Below are 5,044 nucleotides of genomic sequence, written 5' to 3' on the forward strand. Positions count from 1 at the left end.
TCTGCAATAATGACCGTCTGACGCCATTATCCCTTTGGCTACTAGATTACCCTTGTTATATAATATCTCTAGGGCATCAACCACATGACTTTTCTTTTGTATTTTCCTTAACAAAAGAACATTAGTGACTGCGCCTAATTTGAAAGTGTGAGCACTTCTCTTCCATTATTTAATATTATTTGGATGTCCTGAAGTTGCTAAAAGGTGGTTTCATCTTCCAAACACCTCTGAAGGACCCTCAACATGAATAAACATGTATTTTTGAAACATGAAACAGGTTTGTCTCTCCATCAAATAATGAGTCTCGTCTGTCACCTAAGAAGACATTCGCTGAGTCACTGCCTCAGTTGCCATAGAAACTAGCTCAGCTGTATCTATGTGCAACGAATTTGGACTAGGAGCATCCAGAGAGCTGCATGAGACCCATCACAACACTTCAGACAGATGTTTTTGTCGCTTTCTCACTCCAGCCAGTATGGCTAAATATAACAGGATTCCACTTTAGAACCTCATTGTTGCAGGCTTTGTCTAAATGCAGCAGTTATAGCTGCTAAAAGTTTAATATAGAAATGTCATAATTAATAGATTAATACAGAGGATCCATTTGAACTAATGCCAGATATGCATGCACACTGTCCAAACCCTATCTGGATTTACAGGACATACTATTGTAACTATTTTGCTGAATTTTTGACAGCATCCAAGCACTTTTGGACATTTTAATTTAATTGATTTATTTAATTATATTTATAATGCTACACCAATTCAATTTACATTTATTTGTATAGTGTTTTTCACAATCACATCATTTCAAAGCAGCTTTACAGAAAATGCATGAGTCCACATTACAATTCAGAGTGATCTGTTATCAGAGGACAGAGGTTAAGTATTTCAAAAATGTACATATACAAAATCACAGTTAGAAAAAGGTATTAATTTAAACAATATATTAATTTAATGCAGAAACAATGAGCTTACTGAAGTACTGAACACTTGTTTGTTAACAAATGATAATGACATTTAGAAAAATGTAGCATTGGTGCATGTTAATTCAGAGTTTGCATCATCTGAAGTCTTCGCGGGAGTTGGTGCCGTCTTCATAGGTGTTGGGGATCTGAAATCTTCATAGCTGGATCCAAACTGGAGCTGACAAACTCTCTAGTTACCTCAGGATGGGCATCCCAAGATAAAACAGAGAAGCGAACAGAAAATAATTAGTGTAGCTGCTGTTCATAACATTAAGCAAGAATAATCATGTGCATTTGATCTGATATAAGGCATTATAGATGCATTACACTGTAAAAAATGATTGCTGTGATTATTTATCACAACTTAAAATTCAACATTAGAATAAGTCGTAATGTGTTGTTTCAACTTAAAAAAAGTACTTGTTTGTGCTTGACTTAAAATATTAAGTTTAGCTAACTTTAGTTGGATATTTAAGTTATCTCAACAAATTTTAAGTAAAGAATTGCAGCTACATTTTTACAGTGTATATGCGTCTTTAATCTAGATTTAAACTGGGAGAGTGAGTCTGAGCATCGAACATAATCAGGAAGGCTATTTTAGAGTTTAAGGGCCAAATGTGAAAACACTCTCCCTCCTTTAGTGGACTTAAATATTCTAGGTACTATCAAATGCCCAGAGTTTTGTGATCTTAAAGAGCGTGATTGATTGTAAGGCGATGGAAGATTAGTTAAATACACAGCAGCTAAATTATTTAGGGCTTTATAGGTCAGTATATTTTGTAATTGATACGGAACAGTGTAGAGATAGTAAAATTGGTGTTATATGATCATATTTTCTTGACCTAGTAAGAACTCCACATTTTGGATTAATTGTAGCTTGTTTATTAAAGGTTAAGGACAACCAGCTAATAAACATTACAGTAATCTAGTCTAAAGGTCATGAATGCATGAACTAACTTTTCTGCATCAGAAACAGAGAGCATGTTCCCTAGCTTAGCAATGTTTCTGAGATAGAAAAAGGCTGTTTTTGTATCATATGTAATATGATTTCCGAAAGACAAGTTGCTGTCTAATATAACACCCAGGTCTTTAACTGTAGAGGATGAAGTTACAGTACATCCTTCCAAATGCAAATTGTATTCTAAGAGATTCTGTGTACAGGTTTTTACAGGAAATTACAGAGAAAATGACAGGTCATCCAATATTTTATATCTTTAACTTACTCTGTCAACTTAGATAATTTAGAAAATGTATCTGGTTGTGATGAAATAACTGAGTATCATCGGCATAACAGTGGAAATGAATTCTATGTTTTCTTATAATATTACCAAGTGGCAGCATATATATTGAAAATAGCAGAGGGCCTAACACAGTTCCTTGTGGCACTCCATAATTTACTGACATTATCTTAGTTTTTTCCCCATTTAAGTAGACAAAATGGTAACAGTCTGAAAGATACGATCTGAACCACCTTAAAGCCTGTCCCTGAATACCAGTGTAATTTTGTAATCAATCTAAGAGTATTTTATGATCTATAGTGTCGAACACAGTTTTTTACAGCCTTTTCAAGGAGTTTTTTCAATTGCAATTTTTTTTTAATAAATAATGTAACATTATTTAAATGATGCAATGCAATGGTATAAAAAAGCTGTTATATAATACTACAGGGAAAAAAAATCGTGTAGATTTAAAGCAGACAGTCATATATGACCTTTGTACTGTCCACCCACGAGAGCTGTTTTCACGACAGATTCTTAGATAGAGAGGTTTGTGGTGTACAGAAATGGTTTGTATATACCGTAAAGCTGAGTCAAGCAGTATTAGCATGTGTTTAAGCAACATTTCCTACATGATTTTAGAGATAATAGAACATCCGTTGCCATCAAGGACACCACTACCCATCGGTCCCCTACCAGCTAGCTTTGTTGCAGTATTTACTGTTGCGGCTTGCCAATTCTCAGCTTAGCTTCATTATTGACTGAAGCAATTCTCTTCTGAGAATATCCGTGTGCGATTCCTTGGAAAGTTTGTGGAACAATAAGGTTTAAATACTAATAAGACAGAACGTGACTGCAGGTATTTTATACGTTTTCCCAAAAGGTCAGTTCATAGACAATTCTGATTTTGCACATCACAGAAAACTTACAGCCGCTTTGTTCACCTGCAACCGAAACAGCAATGATGTGCTATAAATATCTTTCTAACAAAACTGCTGAGTTGTCAGTCGCATGATTCATTTATGTCTCATCATAGTAAACGACTACCGCAACACATTCATTTTGTTCTCCTCCAGGCCTCTATTGAGGAGGTATGGGTTGAAAACAGTCAAGAGAGTATATATATGTTCTAGTTGAGTGACCTCACTAGCAGGGCGTGTGTATGTTAAGGTGACCTTGTCCTGAAGGTTTCCTGCAGACCTCCTGTTCACACTCTCATCATCTGCTGGTGGTTTCTGGTCACTGTATCCATCACTAGACTGAAGGTCCACTGCTAAAGGAAGTCAAGGGTAGCAACCTTAACTGTAAAATGACCATGAAAACTACGATTTAAACAACGCTACTAAGTTTTGACAAAACCAAAAAGTTTCATAAAATGACCTCACATTTCAGCCTAAAAATGGCAGACGGGCTAAATGAAGATGCAAATTCATTCTCTGACAGTAGGTGGCGCTTATGCATGGAAGCCCATTTCCGCCACATAAGATAACTGGCACAAAAATCATTCTTTTGTAAATCGTAATTATGAAAGAAAAAATGATGACAAATTAAGTCCTATTTATGAGATGAAAAGTCAAAATTATGACATACCAAGTCAAAATGATGAGAAGAAAATTTGAAAGTTTGACTTAAAAAGTCATGACATTTAAAAGTCAGCAAAATTATGACATACTAAGTCGAAATTTACATAAAACTTAGTAGCCTATTTTATAATATCAACTTTTTAAGTCAAAATTATGACTTAGTATGCTCAGTAATAATTGTGGCTTTCTATGTCATAATTGAGATTTACCAAAGCGTGATTGTTTTTTATTATGCGGAGGAAATGGGCTTCCATAGAGATTCATGTACCTGATCAGATTTCAAAGGCAGCACAGATGTAGCCTACTATATCCCACAGTCCTGTTCGGCCTTCTGATGAAGCAATTAAAAGTAGTACATTTATTTCTACTCTTATATTATATTTCTTTCCATTTTAAATATTTTCATCTACTAAGGACGTTTACTAAGGACATAAGCATTTTTTTATGGTGAAATAAGCATTGTAGTCACTAAATATTTGCTTAGTTATCTCTAAAGCTTATACTTGAGCTTGTTTTAGATCATTGGACATAACTTTATGGTACCATATGAGATACTCTATTCACTGAACAGTAAGTTGCCTTGGGTTTTAGACAGCCTGTATCATATGAAATACATCTGGTAACTCACCTTTTCCATTCGCCTCAGCCTACAGAGGAATAAGTTTGTGAGCGCCCTCCAGTGGTAGGCTATATTATGAGTCATGCAAGGCCATAGTTAAAAAAAATTACAAAAAATTACAACACGTGCATAATTATATTCTGTGGAAGCTTGTTTCAGCCACTACATAAAAAATAAAACTGGTAATTTGTAATTCTTACCTTTTCCCCCTCAAAATTGTGTGATATATACTTGCAATTGCGAGTTATAAAGTAGTATCTTTTACATTTTTTTTATTATTATTCCGTGCCGGAAACAAGCTTCCATACTATTCAGTATTTAACATCTCAGTGCATGATTGTCTCATTTGATACAATGTGTGATCTGGTACTTATTTACATGATGCATTGAAAAAAACAAACATGTATGTTTACAACAGTTTTTTAAATCACCATGCCAAAATAGACCTGTCCTTCCTCTTCAGAACAATTGTGTGGGTACTTGTTGAAACCACAAAGGACTCCTATAATAATAATAGAGGAACACTTTAGTTCCTCACGGTGACATTGAGATAAGCTTCTACAGGACAGAATATCTTCCTGCTACAGTACGGTATATATTAAAGGGACAGTTCACCTAAAAACAAAAAGTGCATTGGGGATAAATATTTTTTTAAAA

The 5,044-nt window shown here is 34.6% G+C and overlaps 1 long non-coding RNA gene across 1 annotated transcript; it reads right to left on the reverse strand.

Moving 5' to 3' along the window:
• Positions 1 to 3,806: 3,806 nt before the first annotated feature.
• On the reverse strand, positions 3,807 to 4,843 carry LOC311068751. Its single transcript, XR_014603428.1, has 3 exons — positions 4,819 to 4,843; positions 4,397 to 4,455; positions 3,807 to 4,099 (listed from the first exon to the last, which is right to left on the reverse strand). It is a non-coding gene; the product is annotated as an uncharacterized lncRNA (long non-coding RNA).
• Between the last annotated feature and the right edge of the window lie 201 nt (positions 4,844 to 5,044).

The sequence above is a fragment of the Abramis brama genome (assembly GCF_963993115.1).
Source record: "Abramis brama genome assembly, chromosome: 2".
Lineage (NCBI taxonomy): Eukaryota > Metazoa > Chordata > Actinopteri > Cypriniformes > Leuciscidae > Abramis > Abramis brama.